The sequence below is a fragment of the Spinacia oleracea genome, chromosome 4, assembly GCF_020520425.1.
Source record: "Spinacia oleracea cultivar Varoflay chromosome 4, BTI_SOV_V1, whole genome shotgun sequence".
NCBI lineage: Eukaryota > Viridiplantae > Streptophyta > Magnoliopsida > Caryophyllales > Amaranthaceae > Spinacia > Spinacia oleracea.
Genome location: NC_079490.1, coordinates 178,175,507 through 178,199,742, shown reverse-complemented (window position 1 = coordinate 178,199,742; position 24,236 = coordinate 178,175,507). Strand labels below are relative to the sequence as shown.

At 37.3% G+C, this 24,236-nt stretch overlaps 1 pseudogene; it reads left to right on the top strand.

Annotated features, from left to right (window-relative positions):
- Window positions 1–3,737: 3,737 nt before the first annotated feature.
- On the top strand, window positions 3,738–16,725 carry LOC110791073 (uncharacterized; annotated as a pseudogene).
- The last annotated feature ends 7,511 nt before the right edge of the window (window positions 16,726–24,236 follow it).

Below are 24,236 nucleotides of genomic sequence, written 5' to 3'. Positions count from 1 at the left end.
AAACTTGAACGAAATTATGTAACGGATTGAACTTAAATGGTAAGAAATTACTCTCCCACAAAATTTCTAGGTTCAAAGAGAAAATAGAGTTTTTGGGTTCATAATGATGATCGACGATGATGATGATGATATGATATGAGGAAGATAGTGCACTGGGTTTTGGGAGAAATAGAGTTATGATGATATGAGGAAGATAGTGCAAAATCTCAGAAGAATTGTGCAAGTTTTTTTTTGTTGAAATCATTAAGAAGAAGAAGAAGAAGAAGAAGAAGAAGAAGAAGAAGCTAAGAGAGAAATTATGGAAGACGGGTCGAACAACAGAGAGAGGAGGAGATAGAAGAAGAGAGAAATGAACTTTTTTTATAAAAAAAATAGTTAAATGTAGAATATTGGGTGAGTAAGGGTATAAAGGTAAAGTAACGCTAATGGAGCACTAACGACCGTTAAGTCTAGGGGTATTTGGTGCACTTAAGTTTAAATAGGGGTATACTGTGTATTTTGAAACACGCAGGGGTATTTTGTGAATTTCGTGAAACCTCAGGGGCATTTCATGAAAAAACCATTTAATTTATCACTTTCATAATTTTACCTATTTGGTACTCCATCTGTCCCATGATTATAGTTTTTTTTTCTTATCGGGCATCCCGAAATTATAGTCTTGTTTCTATTTTTGTCCATTAAATTTATTATTTTCTCATGTACTACATGAATTAAAAATGCATTGAAAACACAACGAAACAAAAACATGTACGAAGTACTAAATTGAAATTCCCTATCTACTATATTTTCCTTTCCCTTTTACTATGTCTTCCTTTTTCACACATATCAATGGTCAATTTACCATAACTTTTAATGTACTATATTCCATTTTTTTTAAACATGTGTTTTTAGTCAAACATGAGTATAAATATGGGACGGAGGGAGTAATAACGATATTAATAATATAAAGAAAAGTTAGTACAGAAAATAATGTGATTAATGCAACCAATGTTCTCAAGATTCGAAGGAAAAAGAAAGTGAATAGGGCTGATTTTGTCAGAGCCGGGTGAAGGGGGGAATTTTAAGTTGGAAGCTGCTACATGTACCCCCGGGATACCAAATAGTAACATATCATGAGTTCTCATTGATTGTTGTCATATAAGCAACCTCACATAGGATTGAAATTTAAATCTAAAACTTCAAATGGTATTTGAATTTAAAATTTTAGACCAATCACAGACAAGGGCATGAAACTACTTCATACCCTAAGGTTACATGTAGCCTTTTCGGAATTTTAATGATTGATTTACTATGCTTTGACTTTTTTTTTTTACCAAAGAGTTAACTTATGTAAATACAATTAAAATAATAATAAATCTACAACTTAAACGTAAATTTCATTGTAGACACAATTAGGGTATTTTACAACTGATTATACTTTATATGATGCTAAGTACAATCAATGATATTTTTCCGTACATGTATTCACAAGTTCACAACCGCCAGTTACAAGCAGTGAACCATGGGAGGATTTTAACGGAGACATTTGGGGCTAGACCCTTGTTAGTTTATAAAAAATGTTAATTATACAAGCTAAAATAACATATAAATGTTTTTGCGCATTGATTGAATTACATTTGTATTAAATAAAATATTAATTTTCAAGCTTTGATCCCCTCATATTTTTTTGTTAAAAATTTGCCACCTCACTCATAAGTAATAAGCATATGAGTAAAGAAATAACGTTGTTTATATGTAGAAAATTGCCAACAAAATCTAAGAAGAAAGGCGCATAAGAGCATGTTTATCAAACATCAAAAGTTTGGACTTCAACCTAATAAAATATTTTATTTTATTTTTTCTCTCTCCCCAACACCAAACCCAATACCAACAACATCTAAGAGCATGTTTATCAAATACCTTGGTTTAGTGTTTAGGAGAGAGAAGTGAATTAAAAAATCTCTATTATATAAGCCAAGAGGGGAGGGACATTTCAGTAATCCCACTTTTGGTGTCCCCAATCAAAAATACTAAAATACCGTCTATCATTTTATTCTTAATCCCTTCCCGTCAAAGCATCAAACCCTTCCCGTAAAACCCGTAATTCACTTCCTTCGCCGTCTCACTCTCACTCTCACTCTCTCTCTTTCTCTCTCTTAGGTACACTCAATTTCTTTCAATTCTAAGTTCTTTCGATTCGATTTTTTAAGATTTGGGGAAGAAATCGAGTTCCAAATCACGTTCTTTCTCTCTATTAGGCAAATCACTCAATTTCTTTCATTTCTTAAATCTTTCGATTTCAAATTTGTAAGATTTGGTGGTTTAATTTGTTCCAGCTAGCTCCATTGATTGATGATCGATTTGAAATTTGTAAGATTTGGGGGTTTAACTTGCGTAAGTTGTTTTTCCTTCACTATTACTTGATTTTGATGACTAATTACGGTTTTTGATGCCATTGTATCACGTTAATTATGTTTGTGGAAAGTCCTCGATTTTGGGTTTGTGATATGGAATTTAATTGAATTGGTTTGTGAACGAAATTTCTGGAAACAAATTGATTTGGGTTTCTCTTGAAATGGGATAAAATCTAAACCCCGATTTTAGTACCAAATTAGAATAGTTGTAGATATTACTCTGTGTATCCTAAACTAATTTAAAATAGCTTGAGGGCACAGATATTCTGGAAGCTTCCATTAAGCTAGCTTCTTCAATTCAATTCAGTTTTGATCAAATTGTGTGATTTTCTCAGAATTTTCATCGATGCTTTGTTTGAATCTGGTTCAACTTTTTGCAGGTCGAAGTTGAAAGATGATTCTGTTATATTGCTGGGAGCTTGAGAACAATAAGTGGTCGAAGCTGAATAAAACCATTTTAATGTTATTAGCTGTCTGAATTTCTACTAAACCACCCTCTGAGGTATGTTGTCTGATGAGGTTCTGTAGTTTTTGGATTTATAATGAATTTTTTATGTTGGGAGTGCAGTATAAATTATATTATGTTCACTAACTTCTTGCCAAGTAATCATGTTGTTTATTGGAGTATGAGAACGCCATGCTTTGTTTTAAAGATAGAAGAAGTATGCTAGCCAACTTGAGTATAATTATCATGGTGTTTATGTTTTTTTAGAGTGGAAGTTACCTAAAAAGCCTAAATCAAGTCATTCAAGTATGCATCTCTTACTAATTTAAAGAGTCTCACAGTTTTTTTTCTGGTTCCACAATGCACATGGCCGACTTATAAAGTCAATTGTTAAAGGTCCATGTCATTTCATGTCCTTGTTGCAATCTTGGAGGTTTCAAGTTTGCTAATACACCTTTAAGACTGTTTTGATGCCAATGCCAGCATTGTTGTTTACGATCCTGCACATGTTCATTAATTGTGTCAATCATAAGTGGTTCATAAATCTTTCTACACTAACCTGCTAGAGGAAAAAAGCAATGATATAGCGGTAGGGAATTGGTTTTATATTCCCGAACTCTATTTTTCATTAGTATGAAGTATTAGATATTGAGCAGTACTTTTACTCTGGGGAATTGGGGATAAAGGAGTATATACTTCTCATTTTCTTTCTTATGAATTTTCTGGCATGAAATCTGTGGATTTTTACAGGCTAATTTGACATGATTATAGAAAAATATGATGCTTTAATGTGTATCCCTGACTCAGAATGAAAAAAAAGACACCAAAAACAAACTACCTTTAACCCCCCCCCCCCCCCCCCCCCCCATCTTAAACACTCAAAACAATCAAACATAAAAATGCAGATAATCATAGTGACAAGATCCAACCATTTCCCCCTTGAAATAACCAAGCAAGAACCCATCCTAGAAATTAAACAAAAAATCGCAGTAATCCTAGGCATCCCTACACCCTTACAAACATTTTCCATCTTAGGGTTTGAACTCATCGATGGCCTCGACATGGATGACTACCCCCATCATCCATGACGGTACTAACATTGATCTCACTGTAAACAACAACCCTACTACTCATAATCATGAACAAGAACTGAAGGAAATAATGCCCTTGGTCCAAGTATGCATTCAATGATAAGTCTAATATATGCGGTTCAGTATTAATTAACAAGTTAATAATTCAGTGAGATCAAGTGAGCTGAATGCCTAGCTAGAGGCCGCTTCAGTTCAAGTGGAATTAATGATATTAATCCACAGCTTACTCTTGACTGAACCCGTAGGGTCACACAAATAGTACGTAAACGGATCAAGTATTTAATGGCATTAAATACTCCATCTATGGATATTCGGAATCGACGGATCTTGGTTTCAGTGGGAGCTGAGATCGTCACGGGCAAGAAATGAATACTCCGGAAACGATGATATTGCCGGAAACGGAAATATGGATCGTATCGGAAATATAAATATTATCCAAGTCGTAGATGTTGCCGGAAACGGAAACATGGTACGTATCGGGAAATATTATTGGAAATAGAAATATTGCCGGAATCGGAAATATTGCCGGAAACGGAAATATTGTCTGAATCGGAAATATTATCGGAATCGGAAAATAATTCCGGAAACGGAAATATTAAATATTTGTTCGAAACGGAAATTAATTCCGGAATCGGAAATGTTAAATATTGTTCGTATCGGAAATGAATTCCGGAATCGGAAAATTAATCGGAAGCGCGTCGTACGAATTAGCATCGGACGAGCTTGCTAGACGAAGGCCCAGCACGAAGCCAGGCCCACGTCCAGCAAGGGAAACGCGCGCCACAACACACCAGCCCAAGGCTGCGCCAGGCCCACCGCAAGGCAGGCCCAGCGCGCGCCCAAGGCTGCGGCAGTCGTGGGCTGCGATGCTCGGGCTGTGCGCGCGCGCGCATGGCGCCCCTCGTGGGCTGCTGTGCGTGCCCGGGTGTTTGTGTTCACATACGAAACCTAAAACGTACAAGATTCGTTTAATGATTAAATTCCTAATTCTATTTGATAAATTAATTAAATAAGAGTTTCATTAGGATTCTAATTTAATTAATTCGTATCCTAATAGGATTCCAATTCTCTTTCCATACCCCTATAAATATGTGGCCTGGGTTCACAATTTATAACAAGTTTTTTTTTCAAGTATTCAAAGTGAGTTTTTGAGAGAAAAATTCAGACACATTCCTTGCTCAAAAGTGCCGAAATTTTTAGTACCTTAAGGGCGATTCTAGTTGGTCAATCTTAAGGCGGATCTGGACGTGCTGTGGACTATCTACGGAGGGACGACACTTGGAGTCCTAAAGACTTGTTCTTGTTCGGTTCGGGCGCAGCTAGGGAAGGCACGCAACAAAGAGTATGCATCTAAACTATGCTATATGATTATGTGTAAATAATATGTATTCCTGGCTAAATGGTTTTTCCGCATGATTTATGAATTGTCATATGTATCATAACCTAACAGTGGTATCACGAGCCTCTTATTATTTTCATAATCTAAATTGCATGAACATGGTTAAATATTACAAATTTGCAAGAATTAAAAGGGGTGATTAATTTTCGTAATTGTTAATTAATTGCAAATTGCGTTTATTTAATTATACGTACGCAGTTTTTCGGCAGTTTCTTCGTTACTCATCCAAATCGAGTGATTTTTGTGTCAATTCCGCATGTAAAAGGCATTCTAAAATTTTGACAAAAACAGTTTTTTTCTGCCGAACCCAGAATTCTCAAATTCGAAGCCTAACTATGACTTTTCGAAGGTTTTAGTTTTTCGAATGCAAAATTTCGTAAATTTAAGATGTTAAATTAAATATTTGCGATTCTTGTTGATAAATCTTGAATTTTTGATTGACCTACTGTATATGTTTAACAAGTTTGAATGCCTAGCCTTGTTAATTATGCAATCTAATTTGTAATTATGATTAATTTGTTGAAAATTAGAATAATTTAGAATTAATTTGATTTTCATAATTAATTATAATTTAATTAGATACCTATGATTAAAAACCACCATAAAAATTGTAAATTTATGATAAATTTTAAATTTTTATGACCTAGACTTGAATCCATGTTAATCGGAAATCAATTGAATAATAAATTTTCGATTTTTTCGCCCTAAAATTATGAAATTAATATTAATTTATTAATTTGTCATTAATTTTAAATATAAATTTTTTAAATTTTATGCGATTCGTTCATATAACTTGCACGCACAAAGCAATGGACGCTACGTGTTACCCTTAAGGGGTGTTGTATAGTGCGGGCATGCGACGACGAGCAAGGGAGCTCGTCGCCCATGCGGCACGAATGCAATGAGCAAGGGCATGGTGCACGAGCACAAGGCAGCAGCCCTGCCTTGTGTCGTGGGCTACGAGCAATGGACGAATGGGCATGGGCGAAGGCAAGGCACGACAGTCGCGTGTGGGCAGCGAGCGAGCTGCGCCACAACGCGCACTGCCTCGCGCAAGCGCGCGCAGCCTCGCGCGCAGCGAGCGCAAGCTCGCGTGCCACGAGTGGTGCGCCCAGCGTTGATGCCGCGCGCAGCGAGCGCTGGCTCGCACCAAGCGAGCGCTAGCGAGCGCGCACAGCATGCGCTGGCGAGTGCACGAAGCGAGCGCTGGCAAGCGCGCACAGCGAGCGATGGCTCGCGTGCATCGAGCACTGGCGCGCGCGCAGCGAGCACCAACTCGTGCGATGGCTTGCGAAGGGTAGAAGCAGCAGCTATGCGACGCAGCGCATGGGCTGCGCGCACATGGCCAGCGATGGCTGTGTGCGTGTGGCCCATGGGCGTGCGATGCGTAGGGTGTTTGCGTTGCGATTAGATCGTTTTGAATGTTTAATTTGAAATTTTCAGTTTACGTAATTTTAATTAATTTTAAAATTAATAATTTAAATTATTTTCTTGGATTTTAATTTTGAATGTTATAATTATAATAAATTTTATTTATTCTAATTATTTTACTAAAATTAAAATCATGAATTAATTTAAATACGAATGAAATTAAATTAAACTTTTTGGATTCAATTATAAATTTATATGAGCTTTAAATTTTAATTAAATTTGTATGTTTCGGGTTAGACTAGAAATACATTTTTATGTTTAAAATTAGTAAAGCATATGAATTTATTGGTTTGAGTGGGAGCCCTTTTTAGTCATAAACTCTTGATTAGGTCTACAAATCCTTAAGGTTAAAACAACTTGATTAGAATTAATAAGGACTGAATAATTGGTAGATTATTGGTGCCCTTGATTAATTGCTGCAAATGTTTACGTGATGCATAATGTGTTTTACTAACCAGCTATGTGGGTCATTCATGATAATGAATGGGTGAATGGTATATATTGTATATGTACTGTTTTGCAGGTTATGAAGTGACTAGTATGGCCCAAATAGGATAGAAAATATGGTCTGCGTACCATTAATTTGAATGTAATTGGTCTAAAGTACCAAAGTTGTTTTTCAATTCAAATATGGTCTGCGTACCATCAAATAGTTGTAATTAGTTTTAATTATAGCTTATCCTATTTGAAGAAAATGGTGCCTCCCACGGAGATTTTCAAGACGGACTTTGAAGTTAAAGCTTCAAGATGAAGTCGGGCCATACTAGATCACATTTATCTTATGCATGTTTTAAGTTATTTATTGCTTTTAAATATGTCTTAAAATGCATGAGATCATAAGCTTGATTATGTTGCATGATTAAGGATTTTAGTTCACTTAAAATCTAACTAACATAGTAAGAGCCTTAAGTTCCAAACTTAAAAATTGAGTTAAAAGGTGCCATGCCAAAATATACACTTGCTTGGATATCCTTTACATCAATCTAGTAATATTTTTCGCTCAGCGAGGTGTTACTTATTGGTCCTAAAGGGGCAAGGTACACAAATAATTGTGAGTACATGTTAGTTTTGGTGAAACTCAACGATATAAGTAAGGAGTCCTTTTATGTCGTGGCAAAATCGATAGGTTTACCTAATAAGTTCTTAGACGTACCTATCAACCAAGAATAGTTTCTAGACTATTAGCAAAAGGCTTTTGCTTACCTAAGATGTTTTAGGATTAAGTCGACAAACTGTGCTTAGTTCTTCAATGATTTTAGGATCTTGGAATCATTTTATTCACACCTGCCGGAACACATAACTTGAATAAAATGCTTAATAAACATTGAATTATGCATGTATGCTAGAATTTAAGTTTATTAAGAAAAACTGTGAATGGTTATTTATTTGTTTATTCTTTTCAATTGTAGTTTTTAATATGGCAAACAACAATTCATTCAACATTCGATCAATTCTCGAAAAGGAGAAGTTGAACGGGAAAAACTTCCTTGACTGGCAAAGGAACTTGCAAATAGTTCTTATGCAGGAAGAAAATGAGTATGTCCTAGAAGAGGCGATGCCCGAAGCCGCAGGCGACGGGGTCACTCAGGCAGCCCTCAATCGTTGGATTGATGCCAACAAGGATGTGAAATGTCTAATGCTCGCCACCATGAGTGCGGATCTGCAGAAAACGTTCATCAACTCAGATGCTTTCACAATCATCAGTGAGTTGAAGAACATGTTCCAAGATCTGGCTCGAGTCGAAAGATTCGAGACTCACAGGCAAATTCTTGAGACCAAGCTTAAGAAAGGCGAGCCCGTAAGTCCACATGTTCTCAAAATCATTGGACTCATTGAGAATATGAGTCGGCTGGATCAGCAATTTTCTCAGGAAATGGCTATAGACACCATCCTCCATTCTCTTCATAGCGGGTATGATCAGTTCAAACTGAACTACAGTATGAATAGTCTGGACAAAACGCTCACTGAGCTTCACGGTATGCTGAAGACCGCTGAAAAGACGCTCAAAAGTGATAAGCAGGATGTGCTTATGGTGCGTGGGGGCAAGTTCAAGAAATCTAGAAAGAAGAGGAATGCTAAGAAAGGTGGCAACAAGGCCAGCCCAACTAAGCAAACTGGCGCCAAATCTGTAAAGAGGAAGGTCAGTCAACCCACTTCTGAATCCGAATGCTTCTACTGCAAGAAGAAGGGGCATTGGAAGAGAGATTGCTTGAAGCTAAAGGAAGATCAGAAGAACGGAACAGTCGTTCCATCTTCAGGTATTTTCGTTATAGACTGTATACTTGCTAATTCAACTTCTTGGGTATTAGATACAGGTTGTGGCTCACACTTATGTTCCAATCCACAGGGACTAAGAAGAAGTAGAAAGTTAAGCAAGGGTGAAGTCGACCTACGAGTGGGAAATGGAGCACGGATTGCTGCATTAGCTGTAGGAACTTACTATTTGTCGTTGCCCTCCGGGCTAGTTTTGGAACTGGAAGAATGTTTCCATGTTCCAAGTCTTACTAAAAACATCATTTCAGTTTCTTGCTTAGATGCTAAGGGATTTTCCTTTTTAATAAAAGACAATAGTTGTTCGTTTTATTTTAAAGAGATGTTTTATGGATCTGCTAGATTAGTCAATGGACTTTATTTATTAGATCACGACAAACAAGTATATAACATAAATACCAAAAAGGCCAAAAAGGATGATTCATATCTCACCTATCTGTGGCATTGTCGATTAGGCCATATAAACTTGAAACGCTTAGAAAGACTTCAAAAGGAAGGAATTCTAGAACCATTTGACTTAGAGGATTATGGTAAATGCGAATCATGTTTACTTGGCAAAATGACAAAGCAACCTTTCTCTAAAGTTGGAGAAAGAGCAAATGAACTATTGGGTTTAATCCATACAGATGTATGTGGACCAATGAGTACAAATGCTAGAGGTGGTTTCAGCTACTTTATCACTTTCACTGATGACTTCAGTAGATATGGTTATGTCTACCTAATGAAGCATAAGTCAGAATCCTTTGACAAATTCAAGGAATTTCAGAGTGAAGTAGAGAATCAATTAGGCAAGAAGATTAAGGCACTGCGGTCTGATAGAGGCGGTGAATATCTGAGCTATGAATTTGATGACCATCTGAAAGAATGTGGAATTCTATCAGAATTGACTCCTCCTGGAACACCACAATGGAACGGTGTGTCAGAACGGAGGAACAGAACCTTGCTAGACATGGTCAGGTCAATGATGGGTCAGGCCAAACTTCCATTAGAATTTTGGGGATATGCACTAAATACAGCTGCACTCACTATAAATAGAGCTCCGTCTAAAGCTGTCGAAAAGACTCCATACGAATTATGGTTTGGAAAGCCTCCAAATGTGTCTTTTCTTAAGATTTGGGGATGTGAAGTATACGTCAAACGATTAATTTCAGACAAACTTCATCCAAAATCTGACAAATGTATCCTTGTGGGCTATCCAAAGGAAACAAAGGGGTATTACTTCTACAATACATCTGAGAACAAGGTGTTTGTTGCTCGAGATGGTGTCTTTTTGGAGAAAGATAACATTTCCAAAATGACAAGTGGGAGAAAAGTAGACCTCGAAGAAATTCGAGTCGAACAACAAACTCTGGAGAATGCTCAAGATGACATTCAGGATGAAACTCAGAGATCTTTAGAAGAATCTAGTGAGAATCATGGTCAATCTAGAAATGTTACCCCGCGTAGATCGCAAAGATATAGATCTCAACCGGAAAGGTACTTAGGTATTTTGATGAACGAGAGCTATGACGTTCTATTACTTGAAAGTGATGAACCTGCGACTTACAAACAAGCTATGACGAGCCCTAGCTCCAAGCAATGGCAAGAAGCCATGCAATCTGAATTAGACTCCATGTCTGAAAACCAAGTATGGGATTTGGTCGATTTGCCAGATGGCTACCAAGCCATTGGAAGCAAATGGGTTTTCAAACTGAAAAAGGACAAGGATGGGAAACTTGAAGTTTTCAAAGCTAGATTGGTTGCAAAAGGTTACAGGCAAGTCCACGGTGTGGATTACGATGAAACCTTTTCACCAGTTGCAATGCTAAAGTCTATTCGGATAATGTTAGCAATCGCTGCATATTACGATTACGAAATATGGCAGATGGATGTCAAAACTGCTTTCTTAAACGGCATTTTAACAGAAACTGTGTTTATGACACAGCCTGAAGGTTTTGAGGATCCAAAGAATGCTAAAAAGGTATGCAAGCTAAAGAAGTCAATCTACGGATTGAAGCAGGCATCCAGTAGCTGGAATATACGTTTTGATGAAGCAGTCAGTGACTTTGGTTTCATCAAGAACGCAGACGAATCTTGTGTATACAAGAAGGTCAGTGGGAGCAAAATTGCTTTCCTAGTATTATATGTCGACGACATATTACTTATCGGAAATGACATTCCTATGTTGAACTCTGTCAAGATTTGGCTTGGGAAATGTTTTTCGATGAACGATCTAGGAGAAGCACAGTACATATTGGGCATCAAGATTTACAGAGATAGATCTAAAAGGATGATTAGACTTAGTCAAAGCACTTATATCAATAAGGTGCTTGATAGGTTCAAGATGGCGGACTCCAAGCGAGGCTACCTACCCATGTCTCATGGAATGACTCTAAGCAAGACTCAGTGCCCAAAAATACTTGATGAGCGTAGACGAATGAATGGGATTCCATATGCATCATTGATTGGTTCAATAATGTATGCTATGATATGTACACGCTCGGATGTTGCGTATGCACTCAGTGCTACGAGCAGATACCAGTCAGACCTAGGGGAGGCGCATTGGACTGCTGCCAAGAATATTCTGAAGTACCTGAAAAGGCACAAAGATGACTTCCTGGTCTATGGTGGAGATGATGAATTAATTGTTAAAGGCTATACGGACGCAAGTTTCCAAACCGACAAAGATGATTTCAGATCACAGTCTGGGTTTGTCTTCTGTCTCAACGGAGGAGCAGTAAGCTGGAAAAGTGCTAAGCAAAGCACCATTGCGGATTCTACAACTGAAGCGGAGTACATTGCTGCACATGAAGCAGCAAAGGAAGCTATATGGCTAAGGAAGTTCATAGGTGAACTTGGTGTAGTCCCCTCCATTAAAGGACCAATAGCCCTGTATTGTGATAATAACGGAGCTATTGCACAGGCAAAGGAGCCTAGACACCACTAGAGAGTTAAGCATGTACTTCGTAGATTTCACCTTCTACGAGAGTTCGTTGAAAGAAAAGAAGTCGAGATAAGCAAAATTGGAACTGATGACAACATATCAGATCCATTGACTAAACCTCTGCCGCAGGCGAAGCACAACTCGCACACTGCAGCTATGGGAATCAAGCATATTGGAGAATGGCTTTGATGTCTCTGTTTAATGTTTTAAAGTTTTAGAGTTTAAATCTTTGTAAAACATTATTGGTTAATCATTCATAATAAATGAAAAGAATTCATTTTTCCATTTAATTTGTGGTTTATTAAATGATGAGTCCCTTCAATTTGACGATATATTCAAGATAGACTGTCAGGACCAGTCCTGTGACTAAGAAATGTCTATCAAGTGAACTTGAATGTCAAATGTTGAAAATGGTCCCTAGTCGGAGTTTTCTATAAAATTGGACGCATAGAAAACGTTAGACGATTAGAATGCAAGATGACTAGTAGTTCTGTTTCTTGAACTATGTGGACATGGCAATGTCATAATCATTTGCATAAATACTTACTTTGTGAAGACTAGTATCGGACAAGACCTATGAAACTTTACTGTAAGAGATGAAAATCTGTCATAAGTAAATTTCATTAAAATTATTAGACACTAAATCCTCAATACCTGAGTGATTTGAGATTACTTGTTTGAGAACTGGTTACTTTGACGTTGACCAACCGTCGCACCGTAAAAGGAGGCTATAAAGGCAACGCTCAGGTAATCACCTATCAAACGAAGTCTAATCTCAAGATCGCAAGATTGGGATTGTCCTCCCATAAATCGGGATGAGATGCTTAAAAGTTGTACAAGGCCACTCGGAGAGCTAGAAACTGTGAAATGCATGGCCGTGCTCGGATGAATCATAGGCTATGATTATCTGTTTATTTGATCAGTTGAACTCTGAAACCGAGGAACACCTCTAGACATAATAAGGATGACAACTCTTACCTTATGTTCAAGAGCAAGCATCGAGCGACAAAGGAATTAGGAAATGCACACTTGTCCCTAAGGACAAGTGGGATACTGAAGGAAATAATGCCCTTGGTCCAAGTATGCATTCAATGATAAGTCTAATATATGCGGTTCAGTATTAATTAACAAGTTAATAATTCAGTGAGATCAAGTGAGCTGAATGCCTAGCTAGAGGCCGCTTCAGTTCAAGTGGAATTAATGATATTAATCCACAGCTTACTCTTGACTGAACCCGTAGGGTCACACAAATAGTACGTAAACGGATCAAGTATTTAATGGCATTAAATACTCCATCTATGGATATTCGGAATCGACGGATCTTGGTTTCAGTGGGAGCTGAGATCGTCACGGGCAAGAAATGAATACTCCGGAAACGATGATATTGCCGGAAACGGAAATATGGATCGTATCGGAAATATAAATATTATCCAAGTCGTAGATGTTGCCGGAAACGGAAACATGGTACGTATCGGGAAATATTATTGGAAATAGAAATATTGCCGGAATCGGAAATATTGCCGGAAACGGAAATATTGTCTGAATCGGAAATATTATCGGAATCGGAAAATAATTCCGGAAACGGAAATATTAAATATTTGTTCGAAACGGAAATTAATTCCGGAATCGGAAATGTTAAATATTGTTCGTATCGGAAATGAATTCCGGAATCGGAAAATTAATCGGAAGCGCGTCGTACGAATTAGCATCGGACGAGCTTGCTAGACGAAGGCCCAGCACGAAGCCAGGCCCACGTCCAGCAAGGGAAACGCGCGCCACAACACACCAGCCCAAGGCTGCGCCAGGCCCACCGCAAGGCAGGCCCAGCGCGCGCCCAAGGCTGCGGCAGTCGTGGGCTGCGATGCTCGGGCTGTGCGCGCGCGCGCATGGCGCCCCTCGTGGGCTGCTGTGCGTGCCCGGGTGTTTGTGTTCACATACGAAACCTAAAACGTACAAGATTCGTTTAATGATTAAATTCCTAATTCTATTTGATAAATTAATTAAATAAGAGTTTCATTAGGATTCTAATTTAATTAATTCGTATCCTAATAGGATTCCAATTCTCTTTCCATACCCCTATAAATATGTGGCCTGGGTTCACAATTTATAACAAGTTTTTTTTTCAAGTATTCAAAGTGAGTTTTTGAGAGAAAAATTCAGACACATTCCTTGCTCAAAAGTGCCGAAATTTTTAGTACCTTAAGGGCGATTCTAGTTGGTCAATCTTAAGGCGGATCTGGACGTGCTGTGGACTATCTACGGAGGGACGACACTTGGAGTCCTAAAGACTTGTTCTTGTTCGGTTCGGGCGCAGCTAGGGAAGGCACGCAACAAAGAGTATGCATCTAAACTATGCTATATGATTATGTGTAAATAATATGTATTCCTGGCTAAATGGTTTTTCCGCATGATTTATGAATTGTCATATGTATCATAACCTAACAGTGGTATCACGAGCCTCTTATTATTTTCATAATCTAAATTGCATGAACATGGTTAAATATTACAAATTTGCAAGAATTAAAAGGGGTGATTATTTTCGTAATTGTTAATTAATTGCAAATTGCGTTTATTTAATTATACGTACGCAGTTTTTCGGCAGTTTCTTCGTTACTCATCCAAATCGAGTGATTTTTGTGTCAATTCCGCATGTAAAAGGCATTCTAAAATTTTGACAAAAACAGTTTTTTTCTGCCGAACCCAGAATTCTCAAATTCGAAGCCTAACTATGACTTTTCGAAGGTTTTAGTTTTTCGAATGCAAAATTTCGTAAATTTAAGATGTTAAATTAAATATTTGCGATTCTTGTTGATAAATCTTGAATTTTTGATTGACCTACTGTATATGTTTAACAAGTTTGAATGCCTAGCCTTGTTAATTATGCAATCTAATTTGTAATTATGATTAATTTGTTGAAAATTAGAATAATTTAGAATTAATTTGATTTTCATAATTAATTATAATTTAATTAGATACCTATGATTAAAAACCACCATAAAAATTGTAAATTTATGATAAATTTTAAATTTTTATGACCTAGACTTGAATCCATGTTAATCGGAAATCAATTGAATAATAAATTTTCGATTTTTCGCCCTAAAATTATGAAATTAATATTAATTTATTAATTTGTCATTAATTTTAAATATAAATTTTTTAAATTTTATGCGATTCGTTCATATAACTTGCACGCACAAAGCAATGGACGCTACGTGTTACCCTTAAGGGGTGTTGTATAGTGCGGGCATGCGACGACGAGAATAAAATTTAAAAAATTTATATTTAAAATTAATGACAAATATAACTTGCACGCACAAAGCAATGGACGCTACGTGTTACCCTTAAGGGGTGTTGTATAGTGCGGGCATGCGACGACGAGCAAGGGAGCTCGTCGCCCATGCGGCACGAATGCAATGAGCAAGGGCATGGTGCACGAGCACAAGGCAGCAGCCCTGCCTTGTGTCGTGGGCTACGAGCAATGGACGAATGGGCATGGGCGAAGGCAAGGCACGGCAGTCGCGTGTGGGCAGCGAGCGAGCTGCGCCACAACGCGCACTGCCTCGCGCAAGCGCGCGCAGCCTCGCGCTCAGCGAGCGCAAGCTCGCGTGCCACGAGTGGTGCGCCCAGCGTTGATGCGTGCGTGGGTGTTTGTGTTCACATACGAAACCTAAAACGTACAGGATTCGTTTAATGATTAAATTCCTAATTCTATTTGATAAATTAATTAAATAAGAGTTTCATTAGGATTCTAATTTAATTAATTCGTATCCTAATAGGATTCCAATTCTCTTTCCATACCCCTATAAATATGTGGCCTGGGTTCACAATTTATAACAAGTTTTTTTTTCAAGTATTCAAAGTGAGTTTTTGAGAGAAAAATTCAGACACATTCCTTGCTCAAAAGTGCCGAAATTTTTAGTACCTTAAGGGCGATTCTAGTTGGTCAATCTTAAGGCGGATCCGGACGTGCTGTGGACTATCTACGGAGGGACGACACTTGGAGTCCTAAAGACTTGTTCTTGTTCGGTTCGGGCGCAGCTAGGGAAGGCACGCAACAAAGAGTATGCATCTAAACTATGCTATATGATTATGTGTAAATAATATGTATTCCTGGATAAATGGTTTTTCCGCATGATTTATGAATTGTCATATGTATCATAACCTAACAAGAACACCACTAATTACCTCCATCAATTGACAACGACGACTACTACTACTACTACTACTACTACTACTACTACTACTACTACTACTACTGTACGAGTAGGATCCCTGTCACAATAAAATTATCTTCTAAGAAGATCTACATAGAAGTAGACAACATAACAAAAACAATCAGAAGCTTAATGGAGAAAATCCACATAATTGATGGTACTCCTATAAAAAGGATGTTACTCTAAACTTCAGGTGCTGAAATGGAGGAAGAATATCGATATGTGAGTGAGTATGGGGTCACTGAATACTCTAAGATTACTGTTTTTCTCAAGAGTATGAACCGGATTAAGGCTGAACCTCTTTGCAAGAAGGTTAGTATGGTGGTGCAGACATCAAAGACATTGCTTAACGAGGCGAGTATACCATTAGAGATGAAGGATATTAGTATTGTTAATGAGGTCAGGCAATTGTTGTTATGTAAGAAGATTCTGCCTATGGATGATTAAATTTTTATCCATAAACAAAGGATTATACGTGAAAATTGTACTCTTCGTTGGCATGTGATTGAGAATGAGAATTATCTCTATGTTTTTAAGGGTACAATTAGTAAAGAATAAACATATATGGATGTTATTAGATGTAGGGGGGTTTTTTGTATTTCCCTACGGGGTTTGAGATTTTCAATTTCGAAGGAGTCACCACCAAACATTTTAAGGGTCCGGTTTGGAAGGACCAAAATTGACTCTTGTGGATAAGGCATTGAATCTTAGAAACCGAACGTGTGAGATTCCGGCACGGGAACGAACCGCTTATTTGGCAAGCTTTTCAAGTACATTCGAATACAAGACAAGGATCATTTTCATGAAATCCTAATCATGACACTAAGTCGGTTGAATCATGCATTTAGAATATTGTATTTGGCACTTGTACGTGGTCACTTTGATTTAAAGTTAATTAAAGGAACCTAAGGCCGGTTTGTCCAAAAATTATCTTTGTTAAGCATGATGTAACCTTTTGTATATTGTTGTATTTAGCATATTTGGTGATGAAAGCAATAAACATGAGAAGCATCATCACAAAAAATGAAGGACTTATTGAAATGCGTACAAATCCACATCACCTTAAAAAAGGTGAGTAAAGAGTGCGGAATTGAAATTTCAATCATAAAATAAAGGTGCGATATTGAAAGTGCGTTATTGAAATTGCGATATAGAAAGTGCGATATTGAAATTGCGATATTGAAATGCGGTATTGAAAGTGCGATATTGAAATGACAATATTTAAATGGTATTATTGTACTTGAGATCCGAACGCCAAACAACTACTTAATAATAACTGTAACCCGACACAGATTCAATTCTCTAAAAATCTCAACTTTAGATAAGTTGCTCATCATAAAGTATCATTGATTTTGATTATTGAAATAGAACTTGGAAATTGAACTTGAATATTGAACTTGAATGTTGAAATTGAATATTGAAATTAGGTGACTTGGTTCTTAAAGATTATCCATTTTAATGTGAAAAAGGCCTCACCTTTAATATGCTCCATAACTTGAAATTGATTCTAGTTTAAGGAGGAGTTGATCTCACATAAACATCATTGAATATTGAAAATTGAACTTGTATTTGAACATAGAAAGTTGAATGTACATGTGTTCTAGTTTGGAAAAGGGTTTGCACTTTTCCAAACATCCTTGACCTTTGAAAAGATTTGTATTTTGTAAAATTGAATGATGATTGTTGTAAAGGAGAAACCTTTCAAGTATGAAAGTTCTTCACTTTACTAATCATTTTCGAAAATAAAGCTTGAATCTTTCATATTGATATTGAAAATTTGCTTAGAAAATCATTTGGGAAGAGTTTCAAGAGTGAAAACCTCCCCAAAGATGGCACTTTTGGGCATGTTTCCTAGTTCATCATGATCATGAACTCAAATGACAATATCATTGGAATTGTATATTTAATTTAGAAATGTAGAAAAGTAGAAAATATCATAATGATTTGATTTAGGGATTCGAAATTACCTATTTAGGAATAGGTTAGTTTTTTTTATTGGTGCTCCCAATTGGTTTGATATTTTTTGGAAATTGTAGTGAGAATTGAAAAATTGAAGCTTGATTTTTTTATTGGAATTTGAGAGGAAAAATTGAAATTACGACGTTGTATTGAATTCCGCCTCCCCATTTGGTGTGGAAATGAGGGTTTATATAGGAGATTAACCGGCTAAACGCCAAGACACGTCAGCGCCCAGCATAAGGCCAGCGCCTGGCGCAGGTGACGTGTCCCAAGTTCTGCCAAAAAAGGATGATGACACCGTCCTTTTGGTTTGTCTTGTAGTCTTGTACCTTGTACGAGTTTGTACGATTTTGTCACGTATCTTTGCTTGGAGGTTAAGGCTTGGTTTGCATCTAAAAACACTCCTTTTCTTGTACTCGGGTTTCATATTTGGACTCGGTTTTACGGGACGGGGCCCGACATGCTCGGTTTTATGGGTCGGCGCCCAATTTTGGATTGCTTAATGTCATGTTGACTGGAAATGACCTGGTAAAACCAATGGAGATGTCCACTGGGTGATATTGTGTTGGGATTTTGAATTTGATTTTTGGAAATTGAATTTTGTACCGAGTTCCGGAATGGGAACGGGCACTGGAATTGGACTTTGGATATTGGATTTTGGAATATATTTTAGCAATTGGGGCTTCCGCACGGAGTTGCACCAACCACCTAGCAAGGATAATGGTATCGTCATCATCACATTAGGGGAGACACAAATTAGGTGTCTACATGAGGATATCCAACAATATTAACTTTCGGCAACATTATTTTAATTTGAAATAGCCCTTATAAAAAGAAAACAGATTCTTGTTCATTTGCTCTGAATGTGAATTATGTTTTTTTCTCACATATATTTCAAGACTAGGAGAATATTTGATGAATTAATGCCAAATTGAAGCCACCGATCTCGCCACAGCTGATGATATTATCGTCTTTCGGCAAAGATTTCGCCACTGTTCTGGTAGTTTTGGGCATGGGATTGTATGGTGTTGTAATTGTGCGTGAGGGTTTGTGTTGTGATTAAGTTTTGTTTCTCTGATGTACGAAGTTGATATAATTTTTAATTTTACTCTTGAAACATTTTCATGTACTCTAATAGATTGTTTTATTGATGTAATTCAGTACATGAATGAATGAAATTTTTGATATTGAAATGTGATTTAGGATTTGAGATTATCACTAATGTGACACTAAATTGAATTTGAAAATTAATAACAAAATGAATAATAGCGTCAATATTTTGATACAGGCGGTGTGTCAATTTTAAGTTTTTATATAATCCCGCACGCATTGCGTGCATATAAGACTAGTAATAAAATAAGTAAAGAGATGAGTGAGAAAGAAAGAGAGAAATTGAAACCAAAGAAAAATTGGTATTCATGAACACCAAATGGAAAACCAATATGAGAACCAGGTAAAGAGAATGACACATAAACAATGAAGGCGAACTTTTTTTTTTATAGACACAAAGAGGTTCTAGCTAGAGAGGGGCTCTCCCTTCCCTCTAGGAACTTCAAACAGAAAAAAAAACCCCTTAGAAACCTTTAACCTAATTTCCAGCACTATCTCCAGCCGTCGCCCCAGTCTATCTGTTCAAATCAAACAATTTCTTTAACCCTTATCTCCTTTTCTCCATCTAAATAAAAAGAAAATGAGGGTTAAAAGCTTTTAACGCTCTTAGTATCATTTTGATTTGGTCAATTTGTCTAGAACGAAAATTTCAGCCATCAGCCCCTTAATAGCCTCAGTCGGCTGTTTTCCAGTCCCTTCGGCTGTCTTAAGGGCTCAAGATTTGCAGTAATTCCTGGGTTTATAAACATCCTTGAGATCTGGATCTTTGCAGGCCTTTAAAGGTGCTCCAAGTCTCCACCAAAAATCTGGACAAAACCACTAGCAAGCAAATATCTCAGCCAAGCTAGTGGTTATGCCTTCTATCGCCATGTCAAGATAGTTCAAGCTTCTTGATGTTGATTCATTTTATTTTTTATTTTTATTTTTCTTTATTTCTCATTCGATTTGGTTGTAAAGTTATTTTGGAGCTTATGGTTTCCTGGCTAGAGTTTTCTTGTAATTTTTGTAATTAATTTTTCTGTTTAATTTTTTAATTTTTTATTTGGTATAGTTTAGTTTAGGTATTTGGTTTGGGCTCCGAGTGTTATCTGTGAGATTGAAGGGTTATCTTTTACCGCTTGGCTAGTCATTCTCCTTTGTGGTCTATTCACCAAGTTTTTCTTGGAACCGGGGCTGGGGTAGTTTGAGGTTAGAGTGTAAGTTCCGTGTTCTCTTCAATTTCATTTCTTATCTCGGAGTCGCTGTATTTCACTTGAAATCCAACTAAAAAAAACGAATCCTCTTGTCAATTATTGGTGTAATACTCGCTCGTCACAAATTCCTTATTGCACTACAAAAAATTGTACCATTAACGACGGGAAATTCCGTCGTTAAAGGCCAATAATCGTTGATCAATGACGGGATTTCCTGTCGCAGACCCGTCATGAAAGGGGGCCGTCGTTAATGGAAAATCCCATCGTTAACCCGTCGTAAAAGACATTTTCCACGGTTGTTCCCGTCTTTGTTTGATTGTTAGCCCCGTCGCAAAAGCCTTTTGCGACGGGATTTTTGACCCGTCGTAATTAGGTTGTCGTTAAAGATAAAAATTCTTGTAGTGTTGATTGTCAAAGTAAGCTTCCAATTTTCTCTAAAGGAACCAGTCCCTCTTGAGGAAATGGATGAAGGCGCGCCCTCGTCGCCTTCCCCCGATTGAACTATTTGTGATGAAATTAATTCCTAACAGCGGATTCTCTGCCTGAGGGCTGCTTTGTTCCCGAGCATTCAAGAGGATGGTATGAATACTAGTTGTGGTATCACCCCCAAATCGTAGCCATAGCACTACTATTAATCCCCCGTTGCCCTGTCGATCGACAGTTATTGAATATCTTCAATCTTTTGCGGGGTTAACAAAGCAATCATCGGGGGCGACATGAGTGTTCAGGATTTCATTCCAAGAACTTCTCTACGCCTCGATCCGCAACCTTTCCGAAATCTTTTCTTTAGCGACTTCTTGAAGAGGCGGCGCATCCAGCAGGCACAAACGTCTAATATGAAAGCCACTCATTCTCTGTTTCCATCGAGAATTTAATGGAGTTTTCCCGTATTTCCACCGGACCTGCTTTCCAGGCGTTGGTCCAAAGCGTGTCAAAGAAACCTCGGAGAAAAGAAAACAAAAGAAATCCCTCGTCGGTCTACAGGGTTCATAACTACTCCTCTTACTATAGGACAGGTCAAAAATTTCTTTGTGCCGCAGGTGTTGAACGATCTACTCTACACACGTGTGCATTTTTTATCCCAATAATGAAAAATCTGGATTTTGGTGAACTCATTGTCTATGTGAAGCTTGATGATCGAGCTGTTGATGCTGTTATGAACAAACTTTTCTAAAAAAAACCTGGGAGATTTATCCTAGAAAAAATCGTAAAAGTTATATACAATTACAAACTACACGAAAGTTGTCCCTTTTTCATGGTAATTTACCCATCACAAAGATGCACAGAAGAACAAAACGAACTTCATATATCCCTCTGCAGCAGTGTCTTTGCCTATGGTTGATAGATCAGTTGTGGAAACTGGTCCTGTTCTGTCAGAATCTCATAAACATCAACTTTGTCTCCCAGTTACTGGTGCTGAAGTGAAAGAGGCTCTGTTCAGTATGGATGATATGAAAGCTTAGGGCTTGGATGGGTTTAATGTTCTCTTGGCTAAAGCGAAGTTTTTGGATGGATCTTGGGCTAACAAGTTCGAATCGGATGCGCTCGCCCAGCGAGAAAGGCGAGCCCATTGAGATGACCCAAGCATTTCGCTATTTCAATTTTGCGAACGATCTTTGTGATTCCAAACCAGAAAAATGAGTGTGAGAGAAATAAATGGACACCGAAAAGCAGGTATATTCCGGGGTAAACCACAACGAGTAAGCGAGATAGGGTGAGGTAAAGTAAAGCCTCAGACCGGTCTGATCAAATAAGGGATCAGACCCCTCCTCGTGTTCATAAATCAGCCTGAGTTCAATTAGTCCCAGCCTTATCAGGGGCCCCAAATTTTTTGAATTCGCCGCTAGGGAATTATGAAAAAGAAGTTTGATTGTCCATCTTTTTTACATATAAGGATGTCTCATCCCAAGATGCTATACCCGAAAAAAAATATTATCTGAGTAAGAAACTTCTTGAATATGAAGAAAGGTACACTCAACTCGAAAAGGCCCCTTCCGTCTAGGGGACACCGTCGGAGAACAATGTCTGGGACAAGGTGAGAACCTTCCGTTTGTTACCGGATTCGATCTGGTTCAGATGGACATTCATAACCTTTTCACTTCGTCGTTCTTGTGCTTTGTTTTCGGATCATGAATGGTGTAAATAGGTCCACTTACCTCATACAATTTGGAAATGACACCTATGGTTATTAAAGCATCTTTTTTATGGATGAAGTCGCCCATTTTTCATGGTAATTTACCCATCACAAAGATGCACAGAAGAAAAACTTGAACTGCTTGACCACCAATCAGCTATGAAATGAGCTGGCAGCCGGCTTAAGCCATTAGGTGTAGGCGCTTTCCAGAGATGGAATCTTCTAGTTCTTTCTGGTTAAGCATGTTCCCAGAAAAAAGATACTTTCGAGAAACAATGAGCACGACTGAAGTAGCTATCCATACAAATCCATTTACGGATCTATATGCTTCGATTGGAACTGGAAGTTCAAGAACAGGCGGCTGGTATACTACCATAATGAAACTGCCTTTTCTTTTTTTTATTCAGATAGGATTTTTGTTGGCTTCGTTGGGAGGCTCGCGTTGTTTGTTACGTCAACTCCAAAAGGATAAATTGCGTTGGAATTGAGAAAGTTACGTAAAGTTCATAATTGTATAAAAGGAGTCAAAGTAGTGACTGCGCTGGTGGGTCACTCGAAAGGGTGAGCTAGGTTGTCCACCTAGTTTTATTTCCTTAAAAAAAATGGAAAACCAATATCTTGTATAGAGAGTTTGACATGTGGCATATGGGGACCAAAAATATTGATTATCTTTTTCTTTTGCAAAATGATTTCAATTGCCTACATTTATTTTGTTAAATAAATGTAGGTGGGTGTGGATGATGTAGGAAAGAGATGATATTTTTGGTGTTTGATAAATATTGTTAAATATTGTTAGTGTTGGGTTTGGTGTTAAAGATGGAGAAAAAGGTAAAATATTATATTTTATTAGGTTGAATAACAAAATATTGGTGTTTGATAACAACATTTATCAAACACCAAAAATACATCAAACAAGGTGACACTTGTCATTTACCTAATGCACTTCATAATTTTACAAACTTTTGGTCCCCCATATGCCACCATCTCTAAAATGTCATTTAGCAATTAAAAAAAATTAATGTATTATTTGGTCCCCCATATGCCACATGTCAAGCCGGAGTGCATGCAATTGGTTTTCCATTTAGTATTCATGAACACCAAGTCTTGAATGGCTTTACTATCTTGATTCAATTCTCTCTCATCTAAGGAGGTTGGCGTAGCGGATATCATATGCGTAGCGAAACACATATCACCTCACAACATGACAAAATAGGAAAAAGACTAATAGATAAAGACAAAACACTAATTGACAAAAGACACACAATTAGAACAGAAAAATAAGAAAGAGAAATAGAAAAAAGTAGAGAGAGAATGAAAAAAATAGAGAGAGAAGGAGACGACATTAGAGAGAGAAAGTACAATTTTTTTTAAAGTACCATTTTAAAAAAATAAGTACCATTTCTTTTAAAACAAGTATCATTTCTTTAAAAAATAATATCATTTCTTTTAAAACATGTATCATTCGTTCTAAAACAAGTAACATTTCTTCATTTTTTTCGTATTCATAATCAACCTCAAAAAATGAGCCCGCAATTTTTTTTGTCTTTTTGCTATTTTGTCTTTTTGTTTTTCTTTTAGCTATTTTGTCTTTTACTCTGTATATCAGATATGTATTTGTAGTTCCTCCTCATCTAAGTATCTTTATTCAATTCTCTCTCTTGAACACCAAAGAT